This window comes from Anas acuta, chromosome 7 (genome assembly GCF_963932015.1).
Source record: "Anas acuta chromosome 7, bAnaAcu1.1, whole genome shotgun sequence".
NCBI lineage: Eukaryota > Metazoa > Chordata > Aves > Anseriformes > Anatidae > Anas > Anas acuta.
The window spans coordinates 22,920,054-22,941,159 of record NC_088985.1 but is presented as its reverse complement, the minus strand read 5'-3'; the positions used below and the strand labels follow the sequence as shown (position 1 = coordinate 22,941,159).

Here is a 21,106-nt window from a genome sequence, read left to right as displayed (position 1 = left end):
TGTATAACTTTTGTTTTATGGTAATAAGTGTTGTTTTGCATATATTACAAAAGTTTATGGAATTATAATTGTGAAACCATTTCAGACCAAATCCAGAAGGTCAGCAGTTGGTAGAAATTCACTGCACAACTGTTGGGACTACAATTAGAGCATTCCAATTATTAGCTATCATGTTAACAAGTAGAGATTTCAGCTAACTTTTGGCAGCAAAAGTTTAAAAATATACATACAAATCAAAATAAAATTAAAAAAAAAAAAGAAAGAACGAACGAACAAGGATGAGGTGAGGATGCATGGAGGAAATTGCTATATAAAAATGTAAACTGTCAGTAGCCCTTTACAGTTCTGGAGAGTCTGAGGAATGTGCAGATTTGTGCAAAGGCTGAGGCACAACTAGATTGAAAGCACTTAGAAGCAAATATTAAATTTTATAAAATCCAACCTTCCATAAAAAAAAAAAAAAGGAAAGAAAGAAAGAAAAAAAAAAAAGAAAGAAAAGAAATAATAATAAAAGATTAGGTCTGTCAACTTTAAAAGGGCATAAGAAGCTTCAAAGCACTCATTCACAACAGCAGGAAGCAGGCACATTTGTCATGGTCCAACCAGTCACTGCATTTTCCAAGCAATAAAGGCAATTTTCAAAGACAAGTGAGTTAGTGCTGCTGGATTAGCAGAACACTGTTGTTTGAAAAAGGTGTTATCAACATAGGGCACAGCATCCTGGCAAGTCTTTGCTGAAAAGTTTAGTAGGGTGTGGACAAGTCACATAAATACTTCTCAACAGTTTTGACAAAATAAAAAATAAAAATAAAAAAAAAAATGACTGAATCATTGCTCTTATCTACTCAGACTTTTTTCTTGTGTTCTTAACTACTCTAGGTATTAATTTACATTGATAAATTTTTATGCCAAGCTGTAGAAATCCAATAACTGGGATTAATGGATGGCACATTTCATTACAGCTCAAGTGGGAGTACCCTCACAGTCCCCAGGGTGATGCTCTACAGGCCACCATCATTGCTTTGGAGGAAATGGTAGTGAGCTCTGTTTGAGAAGCACACACAGCCCAAGAACTGAATGGATAGAGATGTCTCAGAACTTCGCAAATAGTCATCTTTCACCTCCTGATCCTGAATACAACCAGTCCTATAGAGCAAAAAACTACTACAGCATCACAAGAAGACAGCCCTAAAAACAGTATCCAGTCTCCTTCAGTGAGGAGCCTAGACCAGCCTGTGACACATTGATCAAAAGGCTACCAGCACTGATTTGGGGGCAAAATTTGTAGTTTGTTGTTGTTGTTGTTTGTTTGTTTGTTTTAAGCTGAATGCCAGATTGTGGTGGATAGAATAATCTGCAAAAGGAAAATAAATCTGCTATTGAAGCCAATGCGATCCTCTAAGTAGTCATTCTTACATACACACACTCCTAAAGGTAGGAGTCACATTGCAGTCAGTGGGACTAAAAAATCTAGAAACCAAAAATTAATTGTAATTATGCAAGCAAGCAATCCTTAGGAACTTTTGGCTAAGTGAAAGATTCTCATTTAAATACATTCTTCAAACAACTAAAGCTTTTCAGCATTGCAGACAAGTATTTAAAAGGTAACAGGTGCTCCCTAAGTAAAAAAACTACATTTTACTTTACCCAGGTTAGGAACTGGCGTTAGCAGCCCACAATGGACCACAGAATAGGGAACTATTCCTGCAAGAAGAGAGCACTTCCACTACTTTCCATTGGCACTTCTGCACAAGTGGACAAATGAAATGGAGAACTGCAACTCACTCCTCACATTGCAAGTTTTTGAGATATTATGTTGTGCCTTTTTTTTCAGGCTTAGAGAGAAACTTCCTATGACAGCCAGCATGTGAAGTTATTTTGTCACTGTTGCCAAATACAGCAGGGAATTGCAAATAAGGAAACAGATCTGGCTGATTTGCCTATCAAGAAGCACAAAGCCAACTTCACAAGAAAGATTTAGTAGTGATTTCAAATGCAGTCACAAACAACCTGTGCAGCCATCTTTGTTCACTCAGCTCTGAATTTACTGAATGAGGACTTATATAAATATTTAACTCTTTTGGATACTGTGATGTATGGTATACTGGATTTGGGGAAAACCTCAGATAGGTTTGTTTCACTAATAAATGCAATGAAATTTACACCTGAATTTTTCTACAGTTCAGGTTTCTTCCACTCTAGAACATTCTGATGCAGGTAGGTAGTGAAATAAATAATAGCAAGGTGACCCATGTAAAAAAATATACTGCTTTTCGTTACAAAACAGAATAATATTTCATTGCTCTCATATTTAACAACTTTTCTTCAAGACAGAGAAGAGAGATTCAGAGTATTTCCCAATGTGGTATGAATTGAAGATTTTTTCCCCACAAATTATTTTAACGGTCCCATTTGCAGAATCTTCAACTCTTCTGAGGTCCACCACAAGTAAGCAATATCTTGTAACTCATAGCAAGAGTACACATCTAGAAGCCATCATAGACCTTTCCCAGCTCTTCTAATAGGATTTTAGAAACACAAAAGAGTTTCACTCAGGATTTAGTACCACCATATTGCATGCATCTGTGCAAATTCCCTCTTCTGGAATGCGGTAAGAAATGGTAGTTTGTTTTTTTGTTTTATTTCTTTCTTTTCTCATCCCCACAATTGAGGTTTTCCTTGTTTTTTGCTTTCCAGTCCTCAGAGGTCACCTCTTCTCTAGACATCACCACATAGCACTTAAAGACACCTTCTCAAGTCTGAGAAGTGAGTATGATAAGCCAGGTGGAGATTTACTCAGCTTTTACAATTCATTCTCTGCAGAGACTAGGGTCAAGGCCGGTTACTGAAGGCAATGCAGGCTACAGAAAACCACCTTACAGGAAAAATTACCAGAGTACTACAGTCAAACTGTATGGTGTTAAACCTATCTTTGCAGGGTCATCAGGAATAAAGTAAAAAGAGAAATTGTGTGGAACAGATTGCATAAAAAAGCAAGTAGGATTTTTTTTCCCTCCCTTTCCTCAGAGGAGCTACTTTTGTAGTAATACACTGAAAATATAAAGATAACATCAAAATAATGGGCTCATCAAAATTAAGGAATCCCTGTGGATTCCTTACTAAGTGGCATATAGCAAGAAAAGACTATTGCTTTACAGAAGAATATCTCATCGCATCAATGTGTGGTGAAGAACACAATTTAGTATAACACAGTAAGCGAAAAGCTGGTTACTTCATGTGAAAGGAGCACAGCACACTAGAGAAAACAGAACTAGAAAATTACTAGAGGAACTTCAGTGACTTCTGAAATCAGTGAGACCTTTTCCCAGTTACAGTGAAAAACTGTATGTTAAATAATAAGCCTGCCTCTAAATAGCACGGCTTTTTAACTGTGATTTTAAAATTGTGCATGTGTGTGTATATGGACACATACTTAAGATAGTTGCAGTGTTGAAAGCCTATTCTCCCTTTAATTATCTGAACGAAATTATAAATTATTGCTAAGCATACTTATTAAAATAATATAAATGCATTGAGGAATAATACATTACATGTGAGTCTGACGTTTAGGAAAAAAAACTATTTCTAAAAACTTTCCTCCCAAAAAAAGTAGGGTAAAGTTTAATTCTAACCACAAAGCTGCAAAATTCATGTATCACACGCAATTAGGTAAGTATCAGTTAGAATAAAAGATAAGTTTCTCTAACTACAACTGCACATCTGACTTTCCTGGCTGCATTAGGATGCATCATGTTCATCTGTGACAGAATATACCACAAGTGACAAAATATGAGACAAAGTCTAGGAAAACATGCTGCTTGTTGCTACCAGCTTTGTTCCATATTAGATATTACAAGTAGAATGTTTTACAGAATCTCCTGTGCTCTTTGAATGAACAGTGTGGAAAACAGAAAATCCAAATTTAGACCTGGTACCTCATATTACTGATACTGATTCTATATGGTTTATTACTAGGCAGCATACTTACGCAACTCTTTTTATAACACAGCACTATATCAGTGAGTTTTTTCCCCCTGAGTTCTAATAATACAGATTGCTTTTAACCAAATTTTATTAGAAAAAAAAAAAAAAAGAAAAAAAAAAGGAACATCCACCATTTGCACTTCATTCTGACCAACTTGCTATCAATAGGAACAACTTTTATTACAGAAGTTATTATTTTTTAAATAATACCTTCAGGAACATCTTGGACATTAATTTAGTGTTTTACAATTAAACATTTTAAGTTCAGAAATACATATAAGAATTAATTATACACCATTCAGTAGTTAGAAATTCAGATCTGGTTCCTTGCTTAGAAAAAAAATTGATTTATCAGTTATCTGGAACTGATCTGACATATCAAAAAAAACCACAAAGTCAATTCTAAGCTATCTGGTGATATCTTATGGTCTTTTCTGTCCTTTGTGCTTTTTCTTTCTTGTGGTAATTTATTTATTTATTTTTAAAATTATCTTGCTTTGTAAATAATAACTTTTATAAGGCTAGTAATTTGACTTCTCAATTTACTCAATTTAAACATCTGAAGATACGTACACTTATTGCTTAGCTTTTCTTTTTCAAGAGTGTACATTTGGCCCCTTAGACAAGTAAGCAATATAGTTAATCAGGAAAACAATGAACTTGCATCCCTAACAATTATATGAGGACATTCATTATAAAGGTATGTCACATTAATGAACAGTGTGGTTCATGCCACCTGTGTAGAAACATTATCAGCAACAGCAGCCCTGCAGGGCCTCAAAATTTGTTGTCACTTTGGAATGTAGAATCAAATTAGCAAAGCTGTGTTCAAACGATGAGATTCTGTAAGGTTTTTAAATGTCTCAGACAGAAATTCGATTAAGATTAATTCAAGCCAAGCAAGCAATTTTAGAGGCATTGGAAGCAATTTCCTTTCACATCATGGTTGTGTGCTGTTTACATGAAAGCCTGGAGAAAAATGTGCCAAGTTACCAGAGACAAGATCTTACTGTGGAGAGGGAACTATATCATGTCCTTGTAAGTTTAGTTTTCATAACAATAATACTATGGTAACAAGTCTTGTAAGGAAACATACAAAATATTCATCATGCATCATAAATAATTGACTCTAGAGACAGGGCATTTCAAATACCACAATCACATTTTCAAGCTGGTTTGTGTCATCAACTTTTAAAGGTGAGTCTCTTCAAAAGAATTTGCTGGATGAATAAGATTTAATCTAATGCCATTTAAGAAAAATGATAGCAGTGCTCATCAAATTATTAGTGCACTGGAAAAGCATTTTGAATCTAAATCCTTCACCACTTTCATTTATTTTATGATGTTGAAAAGGTTATCCTTCAAAAACTGTCAACCAATTCATATAAAAGATTTAATGTTTTAAGGATAGATAAGAGGAAAACATGTCATTATATCTTTGAAAGAAGATGGATTCTAACAACTGTAAAATTATCATTTTTCAGAAGATGGAAGAAAAATACATGGGCTTTTCACTTCATTCTTAACTCAACAGAGGCAGCCTAAAGCTATGTAATTATTTTCTAGACATAAAAAAAAAGTTCAAGGAAAAAGTGACTGAGTTTTTCCCTACTGAAATAATCTTGTGAATTTAAGCTTAGGAACAACTTTCATCCATTTTCAATTTATAACCCCACAATGTTTTTCCTCATGAATAAAGAGGAAGACTTCTGCATAGCTACTTTTAAGTGTGTTAATAAGTTCTTTCATTTTCTTAGTCGCCAGTAACAGACCTTTTTATTGTAATACGTGGACCAAAAAATGAATGATAAAGCAGCTAAACCTAACAGCTCAATAGTCATGCCTGTTTGGATTAAGAGTCTGACTTCTTACGCAAGTTTTTAAGGAAAGAGAAATAACGATGAAAATAGGAGAACATATGAAATGTAAAGACTGGAATTAATATGAACAAATACAATATGGAACAAATATGAACAAAATTCCAAGGAAATCTTAAAACGTAGTATAATAATAGTATAGCCATACAAGTTGGTGTGTATAAGGATTTGCAAGGTTACAACAGACAAAACGTTCCATTTCACCTGCGTAATGAAATCATTCTAATAGTATTTTGTGACAGCTTAGTATACCTTTCATGACAGGGACATGTTGTTGTGCTTGCAGATTCCTTGCTCCAGTTTGTAGTGGTTGAGAAATTCTAAAGAATTCTAAAGCAATTTCTTAGCAAACTCAGGCAATTGACCATCTTCACCTTCTCACTTCAGCACAGCTGAAGTGAGAAATTAAATTGCTATGAGTAATGATTTTTCATTCTGGACTACTGAGAGATCACATTTTTGTCTTTTACTTTCTTTGATCAGAAATGACGTACAGTCAGAGTAGTGGATTCTTTTAGCCCTCAAATGATTCTGCGAGTAATATTTTTAACTCAGCATAGTATCCACACACACACACACCAAAAAACTCTTCTGATTTTGTAGGTCTTGCCCTAAGCTTTAGATCTCACCACAGTTAGTGTGAAACCACAAGATCTTTATTAGAACTAGCAAAACAAACAAAAACAAAACAACAACAAAAACGAACTGTAAACAGACAAAAGTATTCAAATTTAAGTTTTACATCTGTAGAAGAAATACACTCATCACAGCTTTTCTATTTTAGTCTTTTAACTAATAAAGAACAAGCTCTTGATACATAAATACTGCTGATAGTTCTCATTCATAAGACAAGGATCAACCTTCTATTTTAGACTGATGGCAAAGATGAAGTGTCCTGGTCAACTCTGGAATCTCCTGCCTCAAAAAAGGAGAATTAATCCAATAGTTCTTATGGTTTTTAATAGTTTTAAGATGGTCATAAAAGCTTCTATACATCATCTATTGTCTATAATCTTTTTGCAGCATCTAGAAAATCAAATGGATTTTGAATGACTAGCCATCAAATGATAAAATGGCATCCTCCTTGTTGGTGACATGTAGTTCCAATATTATTGATGTAATGAATGTTTTTTTTCAGCCACCAAGAAGTTTTTCCTTTGTTGAATTTCAGACCATACCCCTTAATCAATAATGGGGAAATCACCTGCAAGGCAGGGGGTTTCAAGTCATAATTGAATGAAGCGAATGGAGACCAAGCATGAAAGCCTTAGACTAAAGAATGCCCAAAGTCTATCTTGCTGGTTAAAATCACCTCAAAAACTACCACCCACCAAAGCTGTTGTTGACAAAAAAATACGATACAGATTTCTTTTACTGGCTGTCAGTCATACAAATTGTATCCAGCAATTTTCACCAAAAATAGAATAAAAATCCAGTAGATAGTTTGTGATGTAAGTTACTGAAAGAGAAGGAGGAAGAATGTTGGGTAATGAACATGTTAAAATGTCCCATACAAGGCAGAGGGAGAGAGCAATTAAAAACTATAGGCAGGGAGTAAAGGAGATATTTAAAGAAAATTTATAGGAAGATGGCAAACTGTTTTGTAAATCACCTATAAAAATCCTCTCCATGTGTAGAAAAGATATTCTTGAAAAATATCAGTGTCAGACAAGTATGATGTTTGTATGATGTTTAGTCCCTCAGCTGTTCATTGCATCTTGCTTACAAACCCAGGGTCAAAATGCTGCTCAGATCTGAGCTGTAACAATGAAGTTTCCATGCAAGAAGAGAAAGAAATCTGTCAGTTTGGCTTTCACATATGGTGCTACATTTTTCCATACTACCACCACCTCCCCTTCCCCCCCACCCCCAAAAAAAAAAAAAAAAAAAATCATCTGTGGCTCTGTCTTCTCCCATTCTTTCCCTTAGGCATGGCACAACTTAAGAACATAATTTCTGCTCAAAATACAGAAAGACTTAGATGAATGCAAATTCTGAAGTTTAAAATAGGTAGGTAAAATTGGATGATTCGTGATACACTGGACTAAATTATTGAATGGGTCCTTCTGGCTTCTACGGCATCATTACAAGATTATGAATAGAATGACACTAAGTAGAGATCAATGTTTAAGCAGAGGCTGACAGAAAACTTTAAACGGTTTCTTAGTATCAAGAGACTATGACCAAGAAGATGAGAGTAACAAGCTGTGGATGTGAATGTAACTGAAATGAGGAGGTTCTTGTAAGAATTTAGGCAGCAGTCAAAATGAACAGTGTCATACACAGGTGATCAGCAAATTTATGGGCATAAGGAACACAGGAGGGTTCAGGATCAGGGAAAATTCATAGCTAAAAATAACTTGAATGAGTCTTTTTATTGTTGTATTCACTTGAAACGTGACTTCACACATGCTATTTGTTTGAACTCCATCTTCCTCCTAGTTTGTTTTTTTTTGTACACTGCTTCAACATCCTCCAGTTCCACAAGAATAGCACCACTTGTTAACCCATTTAGGAGCAGCCACCACCTCCAGAAGTTCTGGGCCCTCTTCTCTATATGTGTTTCATTTCCACAGAGCACAACACAACAAGGAAAAATAAAAACAGTAGAAACATTGAATGAAGGTGAAATGAGTAAGGATGCAGCCTTAATTAAATAACAGCAAGCATGAATGGTATCCCTCTTCAAACACCTGAGGGTTGTGCACACCTGACAGTGAAATCAAAGAGCAAGAGAAATAATATTCCAGAGAAATTTTTAATAACTTCTTGCAGAAATACTAATCAATGCCAGAGGAAATACATTAACTTTATATTACGGAGAACAATCAAAGTGTAAAGGATAGTGAAGTTGTTTTTATAGGATTCACCAGTTTTGGATTTCTAGTTATCCCCTTTACTAAGTTCTCCAAACTCACTTGTATGGAAACTGTTCCATCATTTTGATCATCCTCCTTATCTTTCTCAGACTACGTTGGTTTTGAAATATCAGAAGCAGAACAGTCCACAGTTATCAAGATAAAGCATAGATATTATACTCTATCATCATAATGTCCTTTGCTTTGTACCCCATTTCTTTTCTAGTGATTCATAGCACTTTTTTTTTGGTGAATATAGAAAGCTGACATTTCCAGGAACTACCATCATCCCAAATTCTCAGTCCTGAATAGTAATGGCCAGCTCTAAGGCCCCTATTTTGAATGTGATATTAAGACTTTTCCCTTTCATGGATGATTTTGCATTTTTCGGATTTAATTCCACATGTTTTTTTATTGTTCAGTCTTGTCTATTGCAATATCATTCTTAAATTAGTCAAAGTTTCTTTTTGTAATACACTGGACAAACAAGAAACCAATATAGCCATGAAAACCTTTTCACTTCATTGTACATGCCTTTTCATAAAGTTATTTGTGAATGCTTTTGAGGAGTACTGGTCCTATCACAAATCCTTGAAGAATTCTACTGGTGACCTGCCTTCACCAACAAAACAGCTCCAGTGGAATAATTTCAGGAATTTCTACCCTGCAAGTGAATTTTCAGATGTATACTGATAGAAATTTGTGAATGTAAAAAAGTAACCTTAATGGTTCCCATGTATCTATAACTTCTGTTACTTGAGTAAGCTTTGACATTAAAAGCTGATTCTCATTTGTGGTTAAATTCTTGTTTTCAACAGAAGACATAGGCTTTCTGTAAGTTATCTGAATATCTAGCTCATTCTACAGGGAAAACAAAACAAAACAAAAAAACAGAATCCTTGAACTCATTCTGCATCTTCAGACAAAGATGCAGTATTATGAAGATGTGACCATGTGATCATTACTAAAATTCATTCAAAGAATGGGTCTAGACACCCACTTTCTCTACAGCGTATTTTTTTTAAACAAAACATTGAGAACAGCATAAAGTGGATTACAAACAATGACTGTAGAGAAAGCAAAAAAAAAAAAAAAAAACAGGGAGATTTTTTACTTATATCACATTAAAACTTTAAGAATCTATTGATGTCACAACGGTGCTTTGCAATGGAGTCATACAATAAGATAAAAAAAAAAAAAAAAGAGAGAGAGAGAGAGAAATAATCAGCATTGTCTCTACCTATTTCATTTCAATTCACTAAAACAGTGTCTAGGGCCAGAAGCATATTTATGAGATAAACACAATGTGGAAATAAAGGATTCAGAATTAAATGGTCATTCAGCTGGGTAAAATAAATACAAGTGTTTATGTCAGTATAAAGCTGCCCCCTAAGGAGTCTATTTTTTGCAAAACATCAGACATGATGTAATCTGAATACCTGAAAGGTTAAATGTCATTATCTAGCTTCAGTCACCTAAACAGTTTACATAGAGGTGTGGAAGAGAGGCTAGTGGTTTTGGTATGTCTTTGCCTGTCAGAACAGCAGAATAGCTCCATACATTGAGCAGCTAAGATGAGAGTGTAACTGATATGCATCAAGTCATCTATGAGATAAATTATATGGAATACATATACAAAATCTGTTTCCATTTGAAAATATGAAGAGAAATCAACATGAAAATCAACCTGACAATTTTGTGTGATTAGAAAAGTGATATTCAAGTCATTACCTCTGCAATCAGATAAAGTTTTCAAAACCAAATCGTTCCCATTTGTTGTCTCTTGATCATAGCCTGTCTAGACTATTCTAACAATTCATTCAATTTAGATTAAATGTTTGCACCATCAGCACTGTAAATGAAGGGTAAAAAATGGTTTTGAGAACGCCACCTTTCACAATCTTCCAAGAACTCAGCTTTGCTACAAGGACAAGGAAGCATTCTTCAGAAGTCAGTTTATTTAATCATTTGTATTTGAGGCACAGGCTTTCCTCAACACTGAGATAAGCTGTTTCTACTTTTATGCAATGAAAATTTTCTCTCCAGCACAAAGTTATTCAGACAAAGTGCACAAAGAGCATTGCTTCAAATATCTTGAACTTGAAAACAAAATCTCCCAACTGCTTTTGTTTCTGAAATGCTTTTAAATCATGCCACACACCAGTAGCTTCTGATCCTAACTTGGATGAATTGAATACCATCTTTTCTGTGGCCTGCATAGATTGACTTTATTATTTTTTTATATAAAAATTTATTATATTTTTATTACATTTTTTATTATATTTTGTGAAAAAAGGTAAAATAATTCTTTGAAAGATAAAGTTTGTTTACAAATCATAGTTGTTTTTTCCCTTCACTGAATGTATTATTAATTATTTGTTTAAAAAAAATACAATGACAAACATACTTCTATTTTACAATTGTTTCAGAGGAAGGAGAGGATGAAATGTATCAGACATGATTAAATTTAAGCTCCACATAGCCATAAACTTCTCACTCTAAAGAGAATTTCATTGTAATAATTACTGTGTATGAATGATAAAGACAAAAGGGATAACTGAATATATGAATTAAAACAAATATTAAAGTATCTTACATCTAAATATACATAAAATGCATAAAATATATTTTTATAAATATATTTACATGTTTGCTTAAAATTGTATTTATATAGATAACCTTTTTATATATAACTTCATATTTTTTTAATACGCATACAGTGTCAGCTACCTACTTCATTAGTTACAAGAATAAAACCAGAGCTGATGGTGATGGCAGGGATTGATGATCAAGAAGCAGGGGAATAAGCCCTCTAGAGAAGCAAATTTTTTAGAAACTGTTTCAAAAACTTCCTTTCTGCCCTTGGTCAGCCAGAAAGAGATGAGTTTCAGCTAACACTTAATTTTTGCCTCACTTCCTTACCCAGGTACACATAGTTTATCTTCCCTTGCCCTTTGAATTGTCCAGGTCTCTCTAGTTCTATAAACTTTCTCTTAGTAGACAGACCTCTTTAAGTGTGACCAAGCAACTAATTTGCTCTTGGAGTATATAATGGAGTAAATAAGCAGTTCCCCTAACAAATATCAAAACAGCAGATGCCTTATAGCCTACCCTGAAGTTCTTGTTTGCTTTCTGTAGTCTGTAGACTACTACAAAGGTAAATTATTATTTTTATTTTTTTTAAAGAAGAAAAGAAGGAAGTGTAGAAATAAGAAATAAATGTAGATCAGAGAAATGCATGTAGTTTCTGAATTACAGAGTGATAAAGATGGGGGCATACAAGAATTCAAGTCTGCAGATCAAAGCTTACTCTTATAGTTTGCTTATACACACAGGTCAGAACTAAAAGTCTAGTATTGAGCTTTATTTCCAACATAGTCTAAAAATGAAATGTCAGCTGATCTCTGCCATTAGAAATAAAACCTCATGAAAGCACTGGAAGTACCCAAGCAGTTACTTTTTTTCGATCTGGTACTGAACTCAAGCCTGTCCTAGTCCTTTGGGTGTAAAGCTGATGTGGGACTGTGATTAAGACTTCGATTGCCAAACTTGTTGTTTTAACTTCTGCAGAAGAACCATGGGTTTATAAAGAAAAAAGGTGAAATTAGTATTATGCATATAATTTAAAATGCTGTGATACAGAATGTTCAATGATACACAGAATATGAAATGAGTACCTGTTTTCTTAAATGTACACATACACAATCACTCCTATTTAGGATTACCCTGGTTATGTTAAAACTAAAACATGGAATGCTAACAGACATATCAGAAAAACATGTGAAGCACTACAAAAGCTGTAATGTGTTAAATTTTCTAGCCACAGACAAACTAAATGTGTTACTGAAAATTGCAGCATTTGTCTTTCCATCTTTCATGATCAAAGCTGTGATTTTCTCAGCATGTTCAGTAGCAAATTGCACTGTTTTGAAACTAATAAAGTCAGTAACACTTTGCTGTCTTTGGTATTACAGGAAGAATACTAAAAATACTAACAATAAGTAAATTCGGAGACATCTGTCCAAGTGCAAGCAATTTCTGCCATTATATTTGCCATTTTTAGTGAGAAGGCTTAATCCTTAGAAATTTTGAATAATGTGGATTTTATATCTGCAGATTTCAAAGAATAAGATATGCCTAATTAAGCGTATGATAAACAGCATCTCCATCTGCTTCAGCCAAGAGTAGAGTTATATCCATTTCTAATATGAACAATTGACCAAGAATGTAGTATTTCACCTAACTTGAGAAATAAACACAGTATTCTCCCCTGTACCCTAAACAAACCTATTTCTAATCATACATATAACTTTGAAGAACATCAGTTAAAAATAATCTTCACATATAAAGCTGTCACGCATCAGAGAGAAAAATTGGTGCAAGCATATTTTAAGTACCTGTTGATTTACAGTGCATGTAATTTCTGTAACAATAAATAAATAAATAACGTGTAGTGGATTAGAGAAAGCAAACACAAAAACTGATCCATTAGACCATAAAACTTGAATAGTGAATTTCTGTATTAACACCTACAGAAATATTTTTTGGATTGCTTGAAGCCAACAGAACATTTTCAGTCACTGAATAGAAGCTGCTGAGTGAGCTGATGAGGCATTGCTTGTTATCCTTACTATAAGGAAGTGACATTGGATAAAATTCATACACAGCAGTAAATGGAAAGTCCATCAGTTTATCCAGCTGAAGTGCTCTGTTATGTATGAAACTTCCTGTGGAGTAACTCATTTAGCCAAATAGTTGCAGTTTGTCACTGTTATGACATACTTTCCCTTCATCTTCTAGACCACCTCTTCCTGAGATCCTCACAGAGTGCCACCTCTTTGGAAAGGACTTTTTGTTACACCAAACCTGTTTATCTCAACATACATGTACCTCTTCCTTCGCTTTATTCTGCCCTTAGAAGAATTGCTTCAACCTAGCATCATAGCGTTAATAATGGCCTCTCAATCAGGTTGTCCAGATATTTTCATACATGGGTAGAGATATCATTATCATATCAATATAAACCACTTCTAGAATTACTCTTGTTTTTAAGCCTTCAAATCAACACACTTCTGATCTTCTTTGGTTAAGTAACAATAAGAACATAATGCTCTATTATGTTGCTCAGCTGTACTCATGAGTATAACAAATAATTGTAAGCTGGTTTACTAAGTGTAAAACCTGAACATTCCACCTTCTGGTTGTTAAGCAACATACAGATTCAGGAATAAATGCTGTTAAGAATAAACAGAAAAATAAAAAGAATTTCCAAGTTGTCTCTGGTAAAAGTGACTCATCAACCCACTAAGCTAATGCTGTAAATATTTCCAGAGTCTTGAACTGAGAAGCATATGAAAACAAAGCCTGTGTGGTATTTAAGCCATAAAAGCTAATCTAGAACAGACATGAAAGCAAAAAAATGTGATTTTTTGAATGTACATTTACATTAAAGAGGAACACTGTTTTTATTTTCTTAAGACTAATAGCTGTGTATCTAAAAATGCAGAAAACAACAAAATGTGAAATTACTAGTTTAAAAGAATCTCACAATAATACTAAGACTAAAATAGAAATTTTGCTAAAAGTAACTAATCAGGTTAAGAACAGTATTATGTCCACATTCTTGTTCCTTGTGACATTTTCATTGATGTTTTATTCAATTTGCATTTAAATAAGAGGTTTAAAATTATTTTCAAAGGTATTCATTTAATAGGTATAAACTGTCATATTAATAAAAAAGCTGTTATTTCTTTGTATTAGAATAATTATGATGCAGGACTCATTAGCATCATAACTGTCCTTAAAAAGGGACCATATAATGTAAATTAAATGTCCATTTTTAAATATGGAAAACTAAAAGCTTCAATAATACACATCTTCAAAGATTTCTCTAAATTTTTGTTTGTTTGTTTTTGACAAAAGCAACCAGATGGAAAAGTTTATGTTTATATTCTGAATGGTTATTTCATTCTCAGCTTGTTGAAACTTTACCAGAAAAAGATTGACAACATCGGGAAAATGCGCTTTAGAAATTAAATGAATTGAAAAAAAAGCACGAATGATATGATGGAATACAGGGTGACTTCTAGGATTTTCAGACACGCTTGATAACATTGTAATAGCTCGTTTTTATTTATGAATAAGAAATAAGTTTGGAGCTATAGACAGCCCTCAAAACATGTTGTAAAACAGTCAGAACAAGGAAACTTTTGGAAAATATTGTCACAAAGAAGGTAAGTTGTATTAAAGAAGGCAGTTCATACATTCTTATTTCTATGCCACAGAAGTATAAAAAGAAAAGGGTACTTCTAGGACGATGTAATATAACCATCAACCCTTCTACATATTAAATAAATACCTGATTGTCAGTATATATAAATTAGTAAAAATTCTGGAAAGATTGAAAGATTCCTGATTTGTTTCTATTAGATCCAACAAATGTGTTTATACTATCTATACATAAATAAATTAAAAATCTGAAGAAAGTAGTATCTGAAGAGCTGTAGAAATATTGCCCTCACCTAGCATTCTAAGAACCCAAAACAAACCATCCTTTTCTTTAGTTGTAGCCACAGTTGTAGCCACTACCCAGTTGTGTATATCTGCATGCTAAAACCGAAAGATTATATCAACATATAGTTTTTGCTCTGCTCCAAAGCTTAGATGTTTTCACAGAAAAATTTCAAACAGCAGTAGTTGAGTCAATGTAGTATTTCCTCAGTCAGATCTGTCTGAAGAAGACAGGAATACGGTTGTATTTTGCCCAAAATGCCAATTTGTCAGTTTGCTAGATTCTTTTTTTTGTGTGAACATGAACGCTTCAACAGAAAATTGCGTGAAAATCTGAAGCCAGTTTCAAGGGTAAAATATATCACCATCTATTTTGGTTTTCTTTTTCTTCTCCTGCATACAGCTTTCACAGCAAAATAAACATACTGCAACTGTGCCTATCCATTACAATTATTTAATTTCCTTTCTATTTATATGGCAACAAAAACAACTCTTTGGCCACTGTCCTTTCTACAGCGTGTCTACATGGATCCCAATTGCCAAAGACCCCAGCCTCCAGCAACACTGAGCCGGTAATAACAATTCAATAAGAAATTTCCTAGCTTTTTCTGTCAGAATTCTAAGTATTCTGTGATGATATTCAGACCATTCCCCATTCCTCAGAAGATTTCACTTTCCCATATGGTCAGAAATAAATTTCAGAACCTCTAGTAATCAAACCTTCGTTTATTGATCTCCATAGGGAAGAAAAAAAGTCGGTAAACCAAAGGTGTAAAACAGTCTTTCAGACACGCACATGTGTAAGTTACACCAGAAAAATCACCCAACTCATTCTAGATACTAGAAGGTTATTTCCATTTATGTTATCAGAATCAACTTAAAACAATACTCAAATAAAACTTTATCCAGAAACTAAGACCTTTGTCAGTGTCAATTCACACTGGTATGGCATGAGTCCTTGTCAAATTCTCAGTTTAAGTCACTGTTTTTGCAGCTGCTCTCTGCTGCCTCTAGTTTAATCTTGGATTCACCTTTCTTTTCAACCAAGGAAGAACAGTTTAAAATTTCTGTGTGAAAAAGGTCTTTATTTTTTTTTGAAATAGACCATGTTCCCCTAGTCATTTTTTTTATTATTTTTTTTTTTAGCTGTATACTAGGAAGAACACCATTTACTCTGATACTACTCACATACTAAGATGAATTACAGGCAATAAAAATTCTTCTCTATGCTGGTGATACTGGCTTTACAGGTGCTCCTTTTGCTACTAGTACTAATGGTGAGGGCAGGATTTGCTCACATATGTTATGAGGAAATCCCATTTATACCAATTTAGAGAATCTGCATCAGCTGGAAATGGTAACCTCAAAGACAGAAAGAGGAGATTTCCATTATAAACTGCTTGCTTTCTTATGCTTGATCAGTATTAGCAACTATTTAATACAATTTTAATACAATAAGAAAGGAAAAAAAAAAAAAAAAAAAAAAAAACAACAACAACAACAAACAAAACACTGAATTCACTGAACCACTGAAACTGCTGTTCCACTCAGGGCATGATTACACACCATGACCAAGAAAGCAAAGCAATACTAAGCTATACAGAGACAAATAAACAGTGTACCCAAAAAATGGCCAGAAACCAGGCTGACATAAACCATACAATTTCTCTACATAGCCTATAACAAGGTAAACATACACTGTACCTTAAATATCCCTCAGAGCCTATGTTTTAACCTACCCAAACATTTCAGCTAAAATGAAATCATCAGCAAAACATTTAGCATCAAAAGCAAAGGTTTTTAGCTAACTTTCATTATCAGGTTTCCCACATTCTAACTTTCCAGCTTTTGATATTACTTCTCTATCCCTATTTATTTACTGAAATATTTATTTATTTATGATTTTTATTACCCTTCACAGCTTTCAGGCAAAGTACCAAGGTTTACAAAGCGTTAGTTATTTTTACAGAACTGTATGCACACACAAGTTAACATAAAACCACAGTGTTCTACCATTCTGGATTCCAAAAACCTGCCATTATTTCAAAACCAGGATTTTCCATCATTTTTTTCCCACATATAAAGTTTAACTCATCGATGCTGACATAGCTCAGCTTTGCTTATGCAACCAACTCTAGAAGACTATGCAGAGGAGGAAGTATGTGCCCAAATAATAGCAGAATAATAGGAAAGCTATTAGGGCAAAGGATAAATAATTTGCTGACTAGGTCACATTATTTCTTTATTTTCTCACAATTTTTGAAATAATTTTTATTTGATTTTCAGAATTCTCCAACCAACACCTCTGTAGCTGAGTCACTTCATGAGGAAGACAGAAAGAAACCAAAGAAAAAATACATTTAAAATTTCATTTAAAAAATAAGTGAATATGTTTATATAAACTCTATATCACAATTCAGCTATAAATAAGCTCTAAAATCATTTTGTGGCATCACATGCAATTGCTTTTGTTATTTGTTGGGTGCAACTGGCAATTCATGTCTCTTCTGATATCAGTATGCCACATAAATATTTAATGCCACAATAATTATGTAATACCTATTTGTCTGATAATAGTTGCCATGTACATGGGTAATATTTTCCTGCACGCTAGAAGCTAATTTGAACAACCCACCATGCCTTGATCAGCACAGGACATACATAGTTTTATATATATATATATATATGATATCAATCCTATCAAAAGAGACAAGCTTAAATTAGCTAGATAGGCTCCTGAACAAAGCAGCAATCCATGCCATTATTTTATATAAATGAGCACTCTGTTTTTGTCTAATGTTGCTCTTGAAAATATATATTTCAATATCACAGAACTTTTGCAGTTAATACCTAACACATGAAGCAGGTGAATTCCCATAGAAAGATTTCATTATTTTCTTAATTTCTACTGAGAGTCACAGAGGTGCCCTTTTCTTTGTCTTTCACAAACAATTAACCTTTTGCCATGTATGCAATTGGCTGAGAGCAATCCTAAGAGGCTCAGAAAATAATTTACAGCAGAAACTGTACAAAGTTAATTAGTATTAGTCTAAGAAGGTTATTCATATATTATCAAACCCAGTAAGCGGTCAAGATGACCCTTGTGGAGCTTTAAACTACGGCTGAGTTTTGTTAACATCATCTGCAGAGTATTACTGCTAAAAACTCTCAAGTACTGATACAGGTCTTGCAGCTACGGTCATTTTAAGTTGATGGTTGGACTAGATGATCTTGAAGGTCTCTTCCAACCTTAATGATTCTATGATTCTAAGTTTGAACAATACAATATGCTTCTAAATGTAAAGTTAGGTACAAGCATGCAAGGTGAATTATTCTATTAGTCATTTATTTGGGGGAGGAGACACCAGAAATATTGTTCTTTCCTAAATGAGAACTCTTAAATCTTATTCCCTTCTTTTACAGACCAGTTCACACAGTTTTTATAGATTCCTTCTGCCTAAAAGTAAATGCTCATTAGAATTACTTATCAACCCGTATGACTCCAAATGCAGGACAAAGGCATGGAGAACAAAGTCACTTGGAAAATCAGAGAGACAGAAAGGGAGTTCTCACTGTGCTTACTAAATCACCTCAAGCGCACACCAGTAGATTTCCCAATATTGGTTGCCACTGAAAGTTAGACAGCTATTAACTGTTGCTCAATACTTCTGTTTGGTACCTATAGTAACTGTGAGTCTCAGCACTCAAATACATGGAATCCCTTTCCAAGCCTGCATGCATACCTATTTAAATTTAAATGATGATCCTATGGATAATATACACTTATATTTGCCATCTGGGGATGTAACTGTGTAAGTTGCTGACTACATAGCGGCAACTCGGAAATCTAACCCCAGTGGCTCAGCACCTTACTGGGCTCCATCCAGAATATGACATTCCCAAGAGAAGGAGTTTTTTTAGAGGGTGACCTGTCACAAAACACCTTTGAACCTCTTTTAGCATAATGTGAACCTGTTATCACGTGGAGCCGCTTGGCATTCACAGGTGGGCACAGTTTCTCTGGAAGGGCTAAGGGAGGAGCTGCTTCCCCAGGAAGTATCTGACAGGGCTGCGCCCAGTCAAGCATTCAGTCACGGCCATGGCAGGTCCACACACAGGTCTGAGCTGTTGAACACTGTAAAGGACTACAGTGCAGGTGTAGGCTACTCCACTCCCGCTGTGTAGTGGTGGGAGCAGACTGTGGGGCCTAAGTGGCACAGAGAGGCGTTTCATCCACAGTGGCAAACACAGGAGGCCCAGACAGGCCTGTGTGGACACCAGCTGCCTAGGCCCACCAGCTAGGCCTGGAAGCAGCCCCCAGGTGGCCAAGGGAGCCTTGCCAGTGGTACACCAAGGAGCCTTTGTTGCAGGCAGACATTTGAGAGCAGGGATCTTCCCAGGCCCCTGAGAGAAGAATGAATTCAGGGGCCGATGCTGGCTGGTATAAAGCTTAAGATAAGGAAAATGAAGGCTAAAAAGCCCTTAGTGCAAGGGTAGTGTGGAAACACCAGATCAATAATAATAAAAGTTACAACTCATCACCATAGTTTGTACAACAAAAGCAGATACCTGGCTGAAAAGACTTGTTCTTGGAACGCGGATTTATTCAGCAAAGTTCTTTGGCCCCTATTGCAAAAAAGGTCAGCCTGGGCAATCCCAATAGCTCCCTTTTGGCTTTATAATCCATCAGTCTACAAAGTCTAATTAAACTTAAACGTGTGATGAAGTGGTTACGGGCAGCTGGCCAAAACAGTTCTGCTCTGCAGATAGCCATATGAATTAGTTATCTAGTGAAAAATTTCTCATCGCTGATCAGAGTCTCTTAGAGTCTGTCTGCAACTGACTTCATATCTTAAAATCATTTATATTATAGTTTAAATAATGTCTACTATAAACATTTCTAAGCAGCGTTAGTATCTCTGTGGTTGTTCTTTAATGGAAAGTAAAAAAGTGATCTCTGGTTACAGAAAAACAAAAAAACTGCCATATTAAATTACCGCTTTAGAGAAAGAATTAATATATTTTTTAAAATATTGAACCCTTGGAGATTTCTTTTCTGGGTCTCCTAAGGTTTTTAAAGTTTGAGTATAATAAGGAATTCTTATTTCTTTGCCCAGTTTCAAATCAAAAGGAAATTGTGTTTTTGAAAATTAAACTCTGATTCTACTGTAAGATTTAAAGGTCACTAAAGTTTAAAAAACATTTAAACAAAAAGACAATGTAAAGGAAGGAAAATCCAATATATATTAAAAACAAACAAACAAACAAACAAACAATTAGTAGAAGAGATGAGTACAGAGAATGTGAAGGGAGAATTGAGGCTCAGAAAAAGTAAGAAACAAGCAGATAAATTAAGTGTTGCATATGCAAGCTACCTAGCAGTGTGTTGGAGGTATTTGTCTGCCTTTGGAATGGTATAATTTCTTATTTTGCTAGAAAACTGCTCACTTGCTGTTGACCTCTAGAAGAACATGAACATTTTAGCAACAAAAGTAAATGGTTCATCAACTTGAATTAGTTTAATGATCCCCCAGAATAGCAACCAGGTCTGAACTCAGGATAATTAGGTATTTTTCTGGATTCAGATGGTAGTTTCTTTTGTGAAGCCAATTTTGATACAATGCGCTAGCATACCAACAGCAGAGATGGGCTGGTTGCAAAAATTATATTCACAAATAACATGTTCGATGTATTAAAAGATATCTGTTCAGATTTCAGAATAAATGATTTGAAGACCAATTAACGATCTGCTGAAAGTCAGTATAAATTGTCCCACAGATTTGAGTGACTTTGGCTCCAGTCCTAAGGCTCCACCACTTACTGTTGTGCTTGGACCTACCATGCCCTGGCTTAGGCCTGTGAAGTAAATGAGACTTT

General features: G+C 34.5%; 1 long non-coding RNA gene across 2 annotated transcripts in view; it reads right to left on the bottom strand.

Annotated features, from left to right (window-relative positions):
- Positions 1-16,517, bottom strand: part of LOC137859257 (uncharacterized) — a 77,862-nt gene extending 61,345 nt beyond the window's left edge. For both annotated transcript variants that reach the window (XR_011098211.1, XR_011098212.1), the window contains exon 1: positions 16,418-16,517. This is a non-coding gene — a long non-coding RNA (uncharacterized lncRNA). The remainder of the gene's footprint in view (positions 1-16,417) is intronic.
- Between the last annotated feature and the right edge of the window lie 4,589 nt (positions 16,518-21,106).